Below are 19,275 nucleotides of genomic sequence, written 5' to 3'. Positions count from 1 at the left end.
TGTGGTCACGAAGCTCAAATGAGGCGTAGTACTGAAATGGTTTTGTGGGCTGTAGATAAGATTATGGATCATCGAGCTGCAGTCTTTTTCACAAAGGGATGGAGAAAATAGTTGCAAATCATATATCTGATAAGGGTTTAATGTTCAGAAAATACAGGGGTGGGCAAATGTAGGTTTACAGTTCATATGGAAAATAATGCAATAATCAATAAATAATATTACAAAAATAAACTCGGTTTTTCATGTACTCACAACTGTAAATCTATTTTTGCCTACGCCTGTATAAAGAACTCCTAAAACTCAGCAACAAAAAGACAAAAAAATTTAAATGACAAAGGACTTGAATAGATGTTTCTTCAAAGAAGATACTAAGTGGCCAATAATCATATGAAAAGATGTTCAACATTATTAGTCATTAGTAAAATGCGAATCAAAACCACATTGCGATATCACTACTCATCCACTAGGATGGCTGTAACAAACAAACAACCCCAGATAATAAGTATTGGGGAGGATGTGGAGAAATTAGAACCCTGAACATTACTGGTGGGAAGGTAAAATGGTGTAGCCTCGGTGGAAAGCGTGCCCACACAGAACCTATACATTAATGTCCGTGGCAGCATTATGCCTAATAGCCAAAAGAGGGAAACAATTCAAGTGCCCGTCGGTGGATGAATGTTTAAAAAAATGTGATACATGCATACATTATTATTTAGTAATAAATAGGAATGAAACTCTGACCTATGTTATAACATATATGACCATGAAAACTCTATGCTAAGCGAAAGAAGCCAGACACAAAAGGGCAAATATTGTATGATTTCACTAATCTGTACAGTAAGAAATAAATGGCAGTTATTGTGATCCTCACTCATACAGGAAACAGCTTACAATGAGCATCTTAGAGTAATAATCATGGAAGTAGGCAGAGAAGATAGTAAAGATTAATTAAATGGGAAATTACTAGTTTTCAAACATTAATCAGGACCTATTATGTACAAGACAGGAGGAGACACTAACAGTTAAAGGAACAATGGGTCTGCAGAGGGCAGAGATGTGGAGGGTCTTACTGGGTATGAGTTTTCTTTTGGGGTGATGAAATAGTGCTGGAACTAGAGAGGTGATGGGTGCTCAAAATTGTGAATCTACTTATGCTGTTGAATTGTACACTTTAAATGGTTAAAATATTAAGTTTTGTTTATGCGTGTCTTACCACAATGAGACACTGCTGCCACCCTTAACAGATCAGTTAGGTTCCATGTTCTCCGCGAGCTTACAAAGGAAGAGAAAGAACTTTGATTGCATACAAACAATCCACACCAGCGTGGCCAGAGTTCTGCGATGTGGCCAAAGACCAGAGGCTCAGGGACTTGGAATAACCTGCCAGGACTAAGAGCAAGTGAGGGAAGGACCAGCATCCCTTAGACTGAGGCTGCTCCTGTTTCCCATGAAAAAAAGCTTGGAGGTTTCCTAAGACATGAGCAACTCTGTAAGGAGAACAGGAAGGAAGCTTGCTGTTCCCGCTCTGTGTGGTCCCCGATTTGCGGGTCAATGGAATTGAAGGTGTGTGTGTGGAAGAGAGGGAGACAGTGGTGGGTTTCTTGTGTATAATTGTATATTTTGGAGTTTGTGGGAAGTATAACATGAGGTTTTCTTCCCATCCTCATTTAATATTCCACAAACACTCACCATATAAACAACATGTCTTTTCTCAACCCTTATTATCATTCCCAGAACCACTTGCAGGCTTTCAGAAACCCATTATTATAATTATAATCAAGAATCGTGGGACAGAGCCATTTGTGTCAAAAATACATTTACACTTGGAATTGTTTGCAGAGGAACAAGAGCGAGAGATGTCGTTTTACGGCTCTGGAATCTATTGGTAGGAACTCCTACACCATTTAATTTCTTTCCCTGCATTTAATTTCTTAATTCAGATATTTGTTGTCAAATTCCTAACTAATATTTGCTTTTTTCTCTCTGGGTTTTCTTTGTCTTTTTTTTTTTTTTTTTACCCTTCTTGGGTCTTAATTTTCAGGGGCCTAAAAAATGCACTTATTATCTTCACCCTCTTGGCTTTTCCATCAGGGACAGCCAGGGGCAAGAGCAAAATAGGGCTGATTTCAAAAGTATCAGCGGGGTATCCCATAACCATCTCCCCCACCAAAACAACTTCCTCCACCCTTGATGCTTTTATATTAGAACAAAGGCTTTCATTCCATAATTAGAGATAAATCAATGTAGAATCACTTTAATTCAGTTCACATTTATTTAGTTTTCTTTTTTTTCATCTGCAGGCATATAGAGATGAATCAAACATAGCTCTTATCCTCAGAAAGAACATGGTTCATTACAGGACACAGACTGTGAATAAATATTCATGGTGGGAGGCAGGATGTAATAAGAGCCATAGGAAATGGAAAAAAACAAAGCAAAACAAAACAAAAAAAATCATGTGCAGTGGGAAGGAGAGGAAAGGAAGCATTATAAGGCTAGGTTTGATGGAAAAGAGACACAGAAGTGGGCTCTTTTATTGTTGCTGAGATGGCTAATATATGGTGAGATCTAACCCTGAATCACGGTCCCTGCAGGTGAATGAGGCAACCAGTCAAAGTCTCAGTTTCCCCATCTGCAGAATGGGGACATGATGTCTACTGAGAGGTAGTTATAATTTGCCTAAAATATCAGCAGTCTCACAACCCGTGAAAGTCCAAAGGTCTTCTGGGTGCTTTAGGTCAGGTTCTCCAGGACGCAGATTCTGAGACAGAGCTTAGCCTGCAGGATGTTTATCAGGAAGTGCCCTTGGGGTGACAACACGCACAAGGCCAGGGAGCTGAGCTGTGAAGCAGCCCCAGGGACACCCTCAGCTGACCCTGGGCAAGCTCTGCAGCTAAAAGAGCTCTCAGAGATGTCCCCTGAGGCCCAAGGGGCTTGGCCTTTATCCTCCCTGCTCTATCGGTCAGTCCCTGGGTGGGGATGGCCCAGGCAGGGCATGACCTTGGACAAGGGGGCTGGGCCGAGGGGCAGTCCCGGCAGGGGCGGACAACTGCAGGCTGCCCCAGTAGCTGGGAAAACACACCCTTCTCCCAAGGGAGACCCCAGCGGGGCATCTCCAGGCTCATTGTACGGGTGGACTTACTTTCATACTGTGCCACTTGCTTTTAGTTTTCATTCCAAAAGTAGACTTTCTGTCTCTGACTGCTCTGATTCCTGGGCTCTTAGCTCCCTGACAAGTTTGCTTGTGCTCTTCCTCAGGATTCCATGAGAAATACACATACATTAAACATGCTGTAAGGTAGGCAAGTCCAGGGGAGTCCAGGCAGGGGAAGGATCGCATCGCAGAATGTGGTACCTTTTCCTCACCTGGTCCTTCCCTTCACTTCCTCCTCTGTCTTATGCACAACAGTGCAGTAGAAGACTTATTTCTGGTGCAGGCCCTGCATCTGAGGATTTATCCCAAATGTAGTGCTTTCACAGCTCCAGAATCTTGGACAGTAAAATCTTCTCTTCTGTTACACAGGTAAAGCTGTAAGCAGACAATACATATTAGTTAATATTATGATTTATTATAATGAATCTATGTTTATGGGTTCAGCCTCACCCATCAGTGGGTAGTCTCAGCCCCTCTTTCTGTACCTTTCTGTATCTTTGCCTTGTCCCTTCTCCAGGCTTCCTGTGAGTCATCTGTGAACCCACAGTCTTCAGGATCTGTGAATTACAGTTGGTGTGGTTTGCTTTAGGGAGATGTGCTTTGGAGTCAGATTCAGAGCAACTGGGTTGATTCTCCCTCATCCCTCTATTGTGCTGTTATGATCTTGGCAGCTTCTGTTTATTCACTTTGAACGGGGGGGGGATGATAACGTGCGGTATTGTTCTGAGGACGAAGTCCTCAAAGTTATTCATTCATTCATTCATTCATTGATTCACTCGTTTATTTCTTTCTTTATTCAACAATGATCAAACGTCTCCTGGTGTCAGCACTGAGGATGCGGTCGGGACTGGGACAGATGCGTTCCTGTGCGGGTGGAGTTCTCATGCAACTGCCGCAGAAAGACAATAAGCAAGGAAGTAAATTAGTGGCTACAAGTTGCAAACAGTGCTGTTTAAAAAAAAAGAGTAGACAGGGTGCAATGATAGAGAAAAACACACAAGCAACGTAGATGGTGAGGTCAGGAAAGGACTGTTGGAGGGGACGTTTGTCCTCCTTGGGAACAGCGTGTGCAAAGACCACATGGCAAAAATCGGCTGCAGGGCTGTTTCTCCTTCTGAGCAGCTACGCTGCTTTGTAGATACCTTTGTTACAGCTTGTCACCTATTGTAATTATCACATGGTAAATTTAATTATGGACCATGAACTTTTCTCCTCCTCCAAGATTAGGCAATCTATTCAAGGCTGCTTATGATGGTAGAAAAAAATATCACTTTTTTTTCTTCACAGAGTTTATTTTTGTGTCATTATTTACTTTAAAGATTTTATTTATTTATTTTTAGAGCGCAAGGGAGTGGGGGTAGAAAGGGAAGGGAGAGAGAAAGAAAAGGAGAGAAACATTGATGTGCAAGAGAAATATCAATTGGGTGCCTCCCATATACCCCCAACTGGGGGCCTGGCCCGCAACACAGGCATGTGCTCTGACTGGGAATCAGACCAGTGACCTTTCGGTTCGCAGTCTGGCACTCAATATTGAGCCATATGAGCCAGGGCAAAAAAAAGAAAAAGGAAAAGGAAAAAAAAATCACTTTTTCAATCAACTAGATCTGGTTGAAATACATTTCTATCATGTCTAAGCCATGTGGTATGAAGTGAAGTTTAATGATACCTACTTAATGAATGGGACTTTCCGTGAGGGGGAAGTCACTTGATTCTATCTCTGTAAAAGCACATGGTACGTACCCAAGATATGTGGACTGAGTCTGTTACATTTAATCCTTAGCTTGTATCTCAGGTTTTCCAAGTGTAAGCTTACCTCACAGGTTTAGGTGGGAATTAAGCAAGATGGTGTTTGTAGCAATCACAATGGCTGGCACCTAGTAGGTGCTCAACAAAACTGCCAGGGACTGAATGACCTGATTGGAGAGGGTGGTGGAGCTGGAGCCTCTAGGGAGATTGCAAGCGTTGTTGGGAAGTTTGTGGTGGAAGGGACTTTGTGGGAAAACACAAATGCAAGCTGTTCCTGTGTTTTATTAGTCTGTCACCCACGTCTTCCCTCTCGAAACACTTTGCAATCAAGACTCTGGAGTGGACTATTTTCAGCCCTCAGCCTTCACCCTGAGCTGCACTAAGAGCAAAGCTGATTAGGGAAGCTGTGCGGTGCACACATAAGTCAGAGTCACCAATATCCATCCTCTGCAGGATTAGGCTGTTCATTTTTTCCCCGAGAACATTACAATCATGTTTTTAATACCGTGGTGTCAGTCTTCTGAGGATTCATTATGGCAAAGACCCTGAAATCTATGACTCCTCTTAGCCAACTTAAAACTTCTTTCAAGACCTGGTTCAAAATTTCTTTCGGCTAAGATGCCTTTTCTGAGTCACCCCGCCCTCCCGGACACCTTTTTGCCACCCAGAGCCTCCGACTCTACTAGTCGCTGATAGCGTGATAACTTGCATTTGACTGAATGCTTCCTCTTCGAGCTTCTCTGTAAATAAAAGAACCCTGGGTTTGGAATCAGACCGCTGTCATTCATCTCATTTTTTCATCAAAGAAAATTATGTTGCGATGATAGTGAACGTCAGTATTCTCAGGGAACTGTTGAGCATTCCATAAGTTTGCCAGCATTTAATTTTCACATAAATATGGATTCATGAGGTCAGAGACCAGATATTCTGTCACTGACCTTCTGTGATCTTGTGAATTTCCTTCCTTTCCAGGGCCTCAGTTTCCCCATTGGACAACTCGAATTTTGAATGAGACAATTGCATATTCCTAGGTCTCGCTCCCAGCAATTGTAATTTAGCAGGACTAAAGTGCAGCTCTGGAAAGGGATTTTTCGGCAAGCACCTTGGGAGACAATGACATATCTTGTTTTCTGATCCACTTTGAGTAACATTGTACTGGATGATCCCCTAGCACTAGCCTTCTTATTTGAGAGGTAAGCATAAACTTGTCTACGATGGATCCCTGACAGGCTAGCCTCTCAGCAAAAGAGTTGGCACAGTTCCCTGGAAACCAGTTATAGCTCAGTGTCTAATCAATCAATTCAGGTCAACCACAGGAGACTCTCAGTCATAACATGAGATGGACTGGTGCTCCCTGCAGCCACAAACGCAGAACTGGCTAATATGTCCCAGCCCATTTACAGCAGCAGACAGACTGTACTTCCTTCACCATTGAACTTCAAGACTCATCAGAAAAATGCAGATCAAAACCACAGTGAGATATCACCTCACACTGGATAGGATGGCTACTATCAAAGCAAAACAAGCCCTGGCTGGGTAACTCAGTGGGTTAGAGTATCATCCTCATACATCAAGGTTGCAGGTTTGATCCCCTGTCAGGGCACATGCAAGAATCAACCAATGAATGCATAAATATGTGGAACAACAAACTGATGTTTCTCTCTCTCAAATCAATCAATAAAAAAATTAAAATACAGAAAACAATACAGTAAGCATTGACAAAGATGTAGAGAAACTGGAACCTTTGTATACTGTTGGTGGGAATGCAAAATGGTGCAGCTCCCATGGAAAACAGTATGGAGGTTCCTCAAAAAATTAAAAACAGAACTGCCGTATGGTCTTGCAATCCCACTTCTGGCTCTTTATCTAAAAGAATTGAAGTCAAAGAGATACCAGCATTCTCATGTTCATTGGGGCACTAATCGTAGTAGCTAAGATATGCAAGCAATGCAGATGTTCATTGATGGATGAACAGATAAAAACATGTGGCTTCTACATACAATAGACTATTATCCAGCCTTGAAGAATGGGCTCTTGCAATAGTGACAACATGAATGACTCTTGTGGACATTCTGCTATAAGTGAAATCAGCCAGTCATAGAAGAGCAAATACTGCATGATTCCTCTTGTACCAGGTGTCTAAACCAGTCCAACTCACAGCCGCAGAGGGTAGAACAAGGGTTCCCTGGGGCTGGGGCAAGGAGAAAAGGGGAGCTAGTAATCAGTGGGGACAGAATTTCAGCTGTGCCCGATGAATGAGTGTGCAGGAGTGTGCCTGTTGATCACAATACTGCGTTGGGCACTGAGAAGTCAGAAGAGGGTAGATCTAACTTTACGCTGTTCTTGAAATTCAAAATAAAATGGGTTGAGGTCTCTCCTTGGAGAGCGACATCTGGCCCTGCCAGGGAGCTAACTGTGCGTTGGTCCTGCAGTGCTGTGTAAAGTGGGAGGCTGTCCATCTGCTCCTGCTCCCGACCCCATGACATCTTCCCCAGTGAACATTGTTTCATCAGGTCTTGGACGCTCCTCTTTGTGTGCACGGCAAGTATCTTTAAGCTGGGCACTCCCCGAGTAATGTATGTAAAGGACACTCCGAACTGTAAAGATCAACTTTTTACATTACTGTTCATATTCCTTTAGGTCTGGAACCTGGGTCTAAGTCCCACTGTTGCTATGATTTTCCCTAGCACCAAACTGAGACTAGCCCTTAACCAGTCTCTGTATTAATGGCCTATAGCCATTGTAACCAGCCATCACAAACTGTATGGTTAAAAACAACAAAAGCTTATTCTGTTACAGTGCTGGAGGTGAGAAGTCGGAAACGGGTCTTTTGGCCGAGATTAAGATCTTGACTGAGCTGTGTGTCTTCTGGAGGCTCTAAGGGAGGATCTGCTTCCTGGTCTTTCCAGTTTCTAGAGGTCAGCTGAATTCTTTAGCTCATACCCCCCCCCCCCCCCCCCCATCCATCAAACTTACCTCTCCTTCCATTTCTCTAATTCTGGTTCTCCTGCCTCCCTCTTATAAGGGCAAGGTGATCACATTGGGTTTACCTGGATAATCCTGAATAATGTATCTCAAGACCCTTAACTTAGACACATCTGCAGTGTCGCCCTCCTCCCCTTTTTATATCAGGTAACAGTCACAGGTTCTGGGATTTGGGGTTGGCATCATTTCGTCTCCCACATGAATCACATGTCTAGTGAGCAGTCACTGTATGTCAAGCAAATGTGACATGATGGTCTATACAATGAACATGGCCCTTGCCTTGAAGAGACTTATTCTCTGGCTGGGAAGATAGAAGAGCAAAGCTAAGAAAAATAAATGGTGAAGGAGGTTTTGAAAGGGAGGATAATAATAAGTAGCAAAGGGGCTCCTTGATGCAAACCACCTGCCTAGACTGAGTGGTTCTGGGCTGCATTTCCCAGGTCTGTGTTCTGTGTGCACAGAGAGCTATCCACAAGCAAATATGAAAAACTGCTGGTCAATTTGGGTTGCCATCTATTTGCCAGTCTGCCAGTGGGACATCATGTCTATGCCAGACTGGACAGGCCGTACCGGGTCCCCTATTCCTCCATGATGCCAGAGGTTAAATCTTGGTTCATTTTAGGATCTGCCCTCATCCCACTCCAGGAAATGGAGTTCACGTCCAGTTTACTCCTAAGCCACAACAGAGCTAAAATGAAATAACCAGTGCAGAAGAGTTTGAAAATAGACACATACTTCCAAGAGATCCTTGTCATCCCATTTAAATGTGACAGGTCTCATTTCCACTTCCTACCTCATCATGGCTCCGTATCAGCCACTATAAAGTCTTAGTTTCTTACCACGGCATTCAACGTTCTTCATTCCCCACCCCACACAACTTCAATGTGAATAATAATAATGCACTGATGGCTTACTGTACCATAAAAGACCATGTTCTTCCATGTAATATCTTTTTCCATGTTCCTTTCTCCTCTTGGAACTACACAATCCCCACTCCCAGCTCTCCTGTTCATATTTGCCTAATAGACTCCTGTGCCTATTTCAAAACTATAATCAGACCTCACCACCTTCAAGAAGTCTTCCCTGGCCCTCCCAGATTCAGCTACATGTGCCTTTGGAATGCCTGTCTGCCCTGAATAAGCTATTTTACTTTTGTTACAGGACTGGTAATTTATGTGTTTACAAATATTACTCTCCTACTTAACTCTGGGCTTCCTGGGAGAAGAAGCCTATGTCTTATTCATTTCTGTATGTGCAGCACTGTCCCTTGTAGGGCTGCTGTGTCTGGAGGTTCAGTCAGTCCCCAGGAGATGCTCTATCATTCCACAGACTCTGATGTGAATAATGGCCCTGGAATTGTGTGACACGGTTGTTCTGGCCACAGAGTAGATTTGCAGAACCTCTCTGTGAACAAATGAATGACCAAGTGAATTATTAGAAGCATTGCTGATAAGCATCACATGCAATCCAATAATGAACCTGTGTGTTGAAGTTGATAGTGACATAAACTCTTATCTCCATAATCATAATAAAAAGTCAATACCTTGGGGGTGTGCCTTGCCCATGCCATCTCACACCAGTTCCCAAGCAAACACTCTTCAGAAAGGTGTGTCCGTCTCTGCTGACACCATTAGTGCAGACAGATGGGAACATAAAACAGTCATATCGGCTTCTGCTTCATTAGAAACTCAAGGAGAAGGGGAAAAAAGCCATCAGTGTTTGCCACTCAGAGATCGCATCAAGAGCGGAAGGAATTTTAATTTTTTGCCTTAGTGAGAGGTTATTAGAGTAGTGCAAGGTAAACATGAGTCTGGCTGTCACTGTGATGTAGTGTTTCCTCTGACTCACAGTGACATCCATGGGACGCTTCACTCGAGTCCTCTTGAACTGGGATAAGCCACCAGCAGCAGAGAACCTAGAAACTGACTCTCCCTTCTGACTTAGAAGCCTTCAAACAGATTTATTCATTCATTTAGTCACCCATTAAATATTCATGCACACCTATGTAACAAACGCTGCATAGGTGGGCAAGGAGTTCACAGATTCGTCGTCGGCAGCCGTCCGTCTCGAGAGACGATGGCGTAGCTTCTTGAGAGTCTATCTGCACCGCCGAGAATGGCTGTGCAGTCCGATTCGGGAGTGACAATCCCTGCCGCACTTGGTACAGGTGAAGGCAGATGGCCGCTGTTGCTGCTGCTGACGCTGCTTCCGCCTCGATCTTTTCTGGACCGCCTCCTCGTTGCGCGCAGCCTCCGCGCGTGACGTACCTTGCCTGACCGCGAGCCTCCAGGCTAGGCGGTCGTCTGCTTGAACTTCCCATGTGTTGAGATTGATGGAGCATTGTGTCATGTCCTTTTTGCAGATGTCTTTGAACCGCAGTTTTGGGCGCCCTGTCATCCTCTTGCCTTCTGCTAGCTCGCCGTAGAGGAGGTCTTTGGGGATACGGCCTGCATCCATTCTTTTGACATGGCCGAGCCACCTGAGGCGTCTCTCGCTAAGAACTGCATGCAAACTGCTCATGTTGGCTCGCTTCAGCACCTCGGTGTTGGGAACCTTATCCTGCCAGGCGACATGCAGGACGCGTCGCAGGCACCTCATGTGGAAGCTGTTGAGTTTCCTTTCGTGCCTTGCGTAGGTGGTCCACGTCTCGCTGCCATAGAGGAGAGTGCTGAGTACGCAGGCTTGGTAGATGCGCAGTCTGGTTTTCTCAGTGAGGCTGGAATTGTTCCACGCTCGCCGGTTCAGTCTGGCCATAACTGTGGCTGCCCTGGCGATTCTCCGGTTGACCTCCAGGTCGACTGACAGAGAGCTCGAGATGGTGGACCCGAGGTAAGTGAAGTCGTTGACAACCTCCAGGGTGTATCCGTCGATGGTGATGCATGGGGGAGTCCCCGTGCCTTGAGCCATAACATTCGTCTTCGTCAGGCTGATGGCTAGTCCGAACTCCTTGCATGCGTGGGAAAGGCAAGTGACTAGCTGCTGGAGTCCCCCTTCGGAGTGTGATGTCAAAGCTGCGTCGTCGGCGAAGAGCATCTCACGGATGAGCACCTCTTTGACTTTGGTCTTGGCTCGTAGACGGGCCAGGTTGTAGAGCTTGCCATCGGATCTGGTGTGAATGAAGACACCCTCGCTGCAGTCCTTAAAGGCGTATTGGAGGAGCATGGAGAAGAAGATTCCGAACAGCGTAGGCGCGAGGACGCAGCCCTGCTTTACTCCGCTGCTGACTGGGAAGGCCTCAGAGGTTGCGCCGTTGTAGGACACCGTGCTGTGCATGTTGTCGTGAAAGGACATGACCACAGCAAGCAGATGTGGCGGACAGCCAATCTTCCGTAGCAAGCTGAAGAGTCCGCTTCGACTGACCAGATCAAATGCCTTCGTGAGGTCAATAAAGGCGAGGTAGAGTGGTTTATGCTGCTCGTGACACTTCTCCTGCAGCTGGCGTAGGGAGAAGATCATGTCCACTGTTGATCGGCCAGCTCTGAAGCCACACTGGGACTCTGGGTAGACGCGGGAAGCAAGGGTCTGCAGGCGGGCAAGAGCGACCCGGGCGAATACTTTGCCGACGACGCTGAGGAGAGAGATGCCCCGGTAGTTGTTGCAGTCGCTGCGGTCTCCTTTGTTCTTGTACATGGTGATAATGTTGGCGTCTCTCATATCCTGGGGGATGTAACCCTCCTTCCAGCAGAGACAGAGTAGATGGTGGAGCGGCTGTAGCAGGACTGGTTTCCCGCTCTTTAGGATTTCTGGAGGGATTCCGTCGCTTCCTGGTGCTTTCCCGCAAGCGAGGCGGTCGATGGCTTTGCCGAGCTCTGCCGCAGTAGGTGGGGTGTCTAGCTCCTCCATGACTGGTAGGTCTGGGATGGCGTTAAGAGCAGTGTCTGTTACGGTGTTCTTCGTTGCGTACAGCTCGAGGTAGTGCTCGGTCCACCGCCGCATTTGCTGTTCCTGGTCAGTGATGACCTCACCTGTCTTGGACTTAAGGGGGGCGATCTTGGAGGGGATTGGGCCTGTTGCCTTCTTTCAACAAGGCAAGAAGAGTCACAAGAAGGAGCGGAAGGTTTACAACGACGGCTACGACGACGACAACTATGACTACATTGTGAAGAACGGAGAGAAGTGGATGGACCGCTACGAAATCGACTCCTTGATAGGCAAAGGCTCCTTCGGACAGGTTGTAAAGGCGTATGATCGCGTGGAGCAAGAATGGGTTGCCATTAAAATCATAAAGAACAAGAAGGCTTTTCTGAATCAGGCCCAGATAGAAGTGCGGCTTCTGGAGCTCATGAACAAACATGACACTGAAATGAAGTACTACATAGTGCATTTGAAACGCCACTTTATGTTCCGAAACCATCTCTGTTTAGTTTTTGAAATGCTGTCCTACAACCTCTATGACTTGCTGAGGAACACCAACTTTCGAGGGGTCTCTCTGAACCTAACACAGAAGTTCGCACAGCAGATGTGCACCGCACTGCTTTTCCTGGCGACTCCAGAACTTAGCATCATTCACTGTGACCTAAAACCCGAGAATATCCTCCTCTGTAACCCCAAACGCAGTGCAATCAAGATCGTTGACTTCGGCAGTTCTTGTCAACTGGGGCAGCGGATATACCAGTATATTCAGAGTCGCTTCTACCGGTCTCCAGAGGTGCTACTGGGAATGCCTTATGACCTTGCGATCGACATGTGGTCCCTCGGGTGTATTTTGGTTGAAATGCATACGGGAGAACCTCTGTTCAGTGGCGCCAATGAGGTAGATCAAATGAACAAAATAGTGGAAGTTCTGGGTATTCCACCTGCTCATATTCTTGACCAAGCACCAAAAGCAAGAAAGTTCTTTGAGAAGTTGCCAGATGGCACTTGGAACTTAAAGAAGACCAAAGATGGAAAACGGGAGTATAAACCACCAGCAACCCGTAAACTTCATAATATTCTTGGAGTAGAGACAGGAGGACCTGGGGGGCGCCGCGCTGGGGAGTCGGGTCATACGGTGGCTGACTACTTGAAGTTCAAAGACCTCATTTTAAGGATGCTCGATTATGACCCCAAAACGCGGATCCAGCCGTACTACGCCCTGCAGCACAGCTTTTTCAAGAAAACGGCCGACGAGGGCACTAACACGAGCAACAGCGTAGTTCACAGATACTAAAGTCAAATCCCAGAGTTCGAGAAACTTGGCAGTTCAGTGCAGAAGACAGGTAGACACCCTGTTATTAAGTTACAGAATCTCAAGTGCTGGATGATAACACTAGCTGAGCTCTCAATCTGGGCCCTGAACAACATGCCACTCTGGAAGCACATGAGCTCCTTTTGTCTTTATAGCAGTCCTGTGAGACAGGTGGTATTTCAACATGGCAGGTCAGGGAATGGAGAGACAGAGAGGCTGAGTGGCTTGCTCAGGATCACACAGCTGCTGAGGAGCAGCAGAGGGACTTGCACCTGGGCCACCTGTCTCCAGAATCTGTGCCCTTAACCTTCCTACTCTACTCCTGGGATAACGATTGATGTGCCTTGGTCTGGGATTCGTTCAGTCCGGAGAGTTGGGAACAGCTTCTCAAAGGTGGTGACTCTGGAGCCAGGGTTTGAAGATTAAATTGGGGTCACCAGGTGGACTTGGTACATAGAGAGCTATGAGTATGACCGAAGGCACCAAAGCAGGTGTATACAGCATTTGTTCCCAGGGAGCTGATAATACCATGACTAAAGCAAGAATGATAACCAAAGCTGCCTTTTTGTCCTGGTGCCACACACCATCACATCTAGGGAAGTCATTGTCAGTCACACTCAGCACCTTTTCTGAAATAATGTCCGGGCACAGAAGACATACTAAAGATCTATCAGTCACGTGGGGATGGGCTAGGAGTCAACACCTCAGTGCCCTTTGCCCCTCCCACTCTAGGTTCAGGTATGCCTGAGAGCGACTGAGAAGGGCTGAGGCTGGACAGGCTGGCCAGACAGACTGTGATAGGTGCTCAGGGCTGTGTAAAGACCTGGGGGCTTTGTCATGGAGATGATGGGGACTCAAGGGACGTTTGCAGAGGTTCAGAGGAGGATGGATGTGTGCATGAAGGAACTAATGATTTCCATTGTTGCCTCTCTGTTCTGTCTTATTCCACCTTGAACTTGGACAGGGGACAGTATCAATGATCAATAATTCCCAATGGATAAGAGTCAGAGAAAGGGTGTTCGACCCTCACTGATAAATACTCAAGGTCAGGAAAAGATCCCAGGCTTCAGTAATTGTTGGTGAACTTGTTTGGGGGAAGATCTGGGATTAGCAGAACAATATTCCAGTCTGGTGAAAGGAAGGAGACAAACACTGGGAAAGAAAAATGAAGGGATAATAACTTCCTACGATGGACTAAGGATATTTGATTAAGGACCTTTGGGAGTTCAGGGGAGTTTGCTTCTTTGTCATTGGGATTGGAGTTGCCTTCTGCCTTCTTGAAACTGGCTCTTTGATCCTGCCAATGTGCCTTACCCTCTTCCATCAGAGTTCCTCCACCAGGGAGAGCACACAAGGCTAGCAGTCAGGAGGAATGCATCCTGATCTTGACTCTGTTGCTTACTCATTGTGTGACTCTGTCCAAGTCTCTCCCCCTCTGTGAGCCTCAGTTTCTGCATCTGTAAAATGAAGGGGTTGGATGAAAACACGGAGGCATGGTCGTGGCAGTGTGCTCCCACTCCTCCCACCAAGGCCATGGCAGACAGTGTCGGTCGGCCATGGTGTTCTTGACTCAGTGAGTCTGGAACTGGCCTCGGAATTCTTCTCAACCCAGAGCTCCAAGATGCCAAACAGAGCTGGCATACGATTCCAGTTCTACTCACCAGAGTAGAATCTGTGGCCTGAAAACTCCCTTTCACTTTGATATTCTTGGATTCTCTGAAAGACTATTCATGGGAGCAGAGGAAGAACATTTTGGAAAGATACGTTGGTGTCAGATATTTTAGGAAGGCCTTGAACGCCAGTCAACATCTCTGTTGTTTCAAGTAGAATCGCTATTTGGTATTCTCAAAGCAACACAACCAATGAGAGCCCAGCGGCTTCATTTTAATCGGCCAGGGTATAAGAGGCCATGTTTCTATTAAGAAGAGATCTATAAGGAATCACACCCACTAATGGTTCCCATTAAATTCAGGGCATGTGGGGAAAATTGTAGTTTGATTTAGTTTAGCAACACGAAGATATTGGCAAGATAATCACATAAAAGCGACACCTTTTATGGTTGGGTGATTTGATTTTATGTCAGCAGGTTTTAATTTCCCATATTTTTATGACGGCATATAGGTTCCCCCACTTAATGTATATACATTAGCCAGAGTTAAGGTTAAATTGATTGTTTTAACACGCAGGATTCAAGCCTAATAATGATGATAAAATATAATGTCTCTTGTTACAGAATCCCCTTCCTGTACCGAATCTACCACCTCTCCTAAGTCATCCTCCTGCTGAGGGGCAGTGGGGGAGGGAACAAGCCGGTGGGGCAGAGAAGGAAAAGACAGAGGCTGTGCAGTCCGAGGCCTGAGCTCCAGTTGGGGTGACTGTGATTATGGTATTTTCCTGTCTGTGAAACGCCTCATCTGTAAAATGGGGACTGTGAGACCCAGGTCTCGGGGCTCCTGCGGGAAGTCAATGGGCCGATGTGTGGAGTGTGCATCTTCCAGGGCCAAGGTACAGCGTGAGTTCTGATGAGTTCGCACTCATCGCTTCGCTGCAAGGTGGGGAGGGCAGTGAAAGTGAGAGACCATCTTCTCCAATTCAAGGTCTTATTCAGGAGGGAGTATGAAAGGGCCATTATTTCTTCCTTGGAACATGGTTGGAAAGGCCCTGCTGGTTTCCTGCTATGGGTCAGGAGACAGCAGGTGGGCCAGGCCAGCTGACCTTGCAGGGCTGCTGCAGGTTAGCCCCTCAGTAACAGAAACCAAGGAGGCAGAGTTATTTAACGGGCATAGTGTTGGGGCCCAAAAAGGAGGGAAGCCAGAGGGAAGGCCTATGGAACTTTTCTCTTTTAATGCCTCTCCAGGTCCCAGGGACATTTAAGCCTTTAATTCATCTTCTTTATGCCTCTTCCTTTCCTTGATAAGTTTTTGAGGAGTCTTTGAAAGAAAGAGGATTATTACCAAGACCGAATGCAATTGGCAGCCCCTCCTTGTGCCCTTGGTGAAAATCTCTCCCTCAAAAGCCTTGGTCTCTGTGGGGAGCTGAATCTCCAGTGATTATTTGGTGGGCTTTGTGAAGAGAATATGATCTTTCCCTTTATATCCTTTCCTCTGACTTAGTTTGGCCTATTTAAATATTCCAGACAATTTTAAGACTTAATGATGATGGATACGATTAAGATTAGTGTTTAATAAGAGTATAAAGAAAAGATTTTTTATTCCAATGGAGGTGGGCTCCTGTGAAGATTGAATTGCCATCACGCTTTCCAGGTCGCACTGACCAGGATAGTCCTTCACCTCTCCCAGTGTGTTAACTCTCTCCATCCAGAATCCCAGGATGAATCTGACCCATGCATTTGTATTGTAGAGGAAATCCCCTACCGTGCCAAGCTGGCCCCGCGTCACTCTCTCATCCCTCCCAAGTCACTCTGAAGCTGGGCAACAGTGAGGTCTTTCGGTCCTTACGCACAATCCTCATCTGGCCACTCCCTCTCCTAAAGCCCTCTGTTAGGGTTTGTGAGGAAGCTTGGACCCAGAGCATGGGAAACCTAGACACCATGACTCTCTGTCCTAGTCCAGACCCACTCCCCCTACAAGGGCTCTAGGTGAGGTGTAGTACAGTCAAGAACAGTGAAGGAGAAAGTCAAATCATTTCAACCCTGGTACGTTGAGCTCCCTTTAAGCCCAAGGATGTTTGCATACCCGGGTCCAGCCATATGGGAGAAGGGGTAACAAATGAAGAGGCAAGCCCTGAGCTCCAGACAGAAAGATCTACAGGAGGGTGAGCAAAATCTCCCCTACATGACCAGGGCACACATTTCAGTCTTGGTGGGCCACATAGCTAGAGAGCTGCTGGGCCGCAGTTAATCAAATGGGCATGGCTGTGTCCCGTAAGACTTCATTTATGGGCTCTGAAATTGAAATTTCATGTGTTACAAAATATTATTATTTTTATTTTTCCTCCCACTCATTCAAAAATGTAAAATCTATTCCTCAGAGGGCTGGACTTGCACTGTTCACTATTGTTTGTGGACACCTGCTCTGGACCTTTTTAGTGTAGAGTTACTCCTACCCACTGGGAATGTAGCCCATTCATTGTCCTGAAATCTGAACAATGCAGTTAGAAACTCGTCACCTATGAGCTTTGGGGACTGGAGTGGGGGACTGTGCCACACTAGGACTCTTTGATCCAGTCTTTGGTTGCTTTTCAGTAAGTTTCCTGCCCCTTCTCGGTACCTAATGTAAGTCCCACCCATTTTGACCTGTTCTTGGTTCCCTTGACATTTAACCTAGGTGACAACAGCTGCTTTCTGCTGGCCCTTCCCTTTCTTTCTCTCTGTATTCCCATAGCCTACGGCCTCCTAAACAGAGTGTTCCTCAGGATTCTTCCTTTTTCCAGAATCTACTGTAGGACCCCCCCAGGGTGTTGTGGATCAGCCCCAAGTCCTCATTCTGTCTTTCAAGGATCCTGTCCTGAAGACCGACACCTGCTTGTCCACCCAAATATTCCCCCCACGGCTCCTGAGAACAAAGCTTCATTCCTGTCTGGTCAATCTCCCTGACCCAGGTCCACGCATGACCTTTCGCGCCCATCCTTCCAGTCTTGTCTCCCTGTGGAAGACTTTTTGACCACTAGTTCTCTGCCTTGGTCTTCTCACTTCTCTGCTTAAAAAAAAAAAAAGATGTACCTTTGTCAGATGACCTTTGCTTTTATTCCACTGCATACTGGGCACCACTCTGAGCTAAGCATTATGTCAACTCTCCAAACAAAACAAAATATATCTCCTGCTCTCCAGGGTCCTGAAATGGTCCCATTATTTGAAGCGCAGTTTAAAGAACATCTTTGTCCTGCCCACAGAGAAATCAATGGTCACGTTTTAGGCTATATTTGTACTCCTCATCCATGGTGCCTAGGGGAGACTTGAACACATAAGGAAGCATTAAATAAATACACATTACATTGAATGGTTATTCTGTGCATACAAATACGTGGCTTCTCACTGAACTCAGGAAATAGCCTCTACTCTCTAAAATGATCAGTTATGAGACCTTTTATGGTCTAGTCCTTGCTTAATTCTCTGGCTTCATCTCTCTCACATCTTCCATCTCTCGTTCTCCACTCAGGGAGCCTGAACTTTCTCTTAATTTCTTCCAGTTGCCCCAGTCACTCTTTACTCCATAACTTTACCTATTCTGGTCCTCTGCCTTGCCCTCTGTGTCTGATTCCCCTGCTTCATTCCTCTGAAGTCCTACCCTCAGGACAATCACAAGACTTGAGCTCCCTCCAGGTCCCTTAGAGATGTCTGGTTTTTACACTTCTCCCTTTGGCTGTAGCCAGAACAAGCACCCTGGGGAAGGAGCTTTGTCTACCTGCTCACTCCTGTATCCTGATGTCTGACAAGGCACCTGGTACATTTGTGGCTAATGCTTAATAGATTGATTTTTTTAATGGAATAAATTTGGAATTAAGAAGAATAGGCCAGAAGGTTATTCTCTGTAACCTTTCTTCTGGGGCCAGATGAAAACATGTTAAGTGTGACTGTGGGCAACACCCAGAAGGGGTACATTGGGGATCAGGAGGAGAGACGGGCTATAAAACTGATGGCCATCCAGAGAGTAAAGAGTTTTGCAGTTAGTCCCGGGAGACCCCGAGGAGGCTGACAGGGAATACACCAGGGTTGGGCCCAGCCTCCTGGCATTTGTTTGTGGCAAAGAAGCTGAGTCAGAAAGAAGGTCTGGCGTGACCCAGTCTGCCTGGAATGACCATGTCTGAGAGGTGGCAGAGTATGTCATGTGTAATAAACATGTAATCGGTTCAGGTAGAGTTGGCCTATTTAGTTGAAGATAGGCTAATGTTAATAATTCCTGGAGCTTCTTTTCACCTTAAGAATCCAAGTTATTACTTATTTCCAGAATAGCAGTGGTTCCACTAGGCAAAATTCAGAAAGAACTTTCACCCCTCCTCTCTGAGGCCACGTAGGCAGATGGACTCCTATATAGTAAGAGGAAGGGTAGATTCTGTAGGGATAAGGTATCTCTAGATGTTACCTCCTATGATGGCACTTGCTTTTAGTCCCAAGGGGGTGGCCATCTTTTTAGACATCAGAGTTTCCACCTATTGGACATCTCCCATTGACATGCCTTGTGCATTTTATGTACATTATCTCAAAAACCCCATGGCACAGGGACTCTAATCAGCTTCTCTTTGCAGATGAGGAAGCTAAGGCTCT

General features: G+C 45.9%; 1 pseudogene; it reads left to right on the top strand.

The window, feature by feature from the left end:
- Window positions 1-2,785: 2,785 nt before the first annotated feature.
- On the top strand, window positions 2,786-13,034 carry LOC150013616 (dual specificity tyrosine-phosphorylation-regulated kinase 1A pseudogene; annotated as a pseudogene).
- Window positions 13,035-19,275: the final 6,241 nt, after the last annotated feature.

The sequence above is a fragment of the Furipterus horrens genome, unplaced genomic scaffold (genome assembly GCF_987537825.1).
Source record: "Furipterus horrens unplaced genomic scaffold, mFurHor1.1.pri manual_scaffold_4, whole genome shotgun sequence".
Classification (NCBI taxonomy): domain Eukaryota; kingdom Metazoa; phylum Chordata; class Mammalia; order Chiroptera; family Furipteridae; genus Furipterus; species Furipterus horrens.
This window is presented reverse-complemented; position numbering and strand designations above follow the sequence as displayed.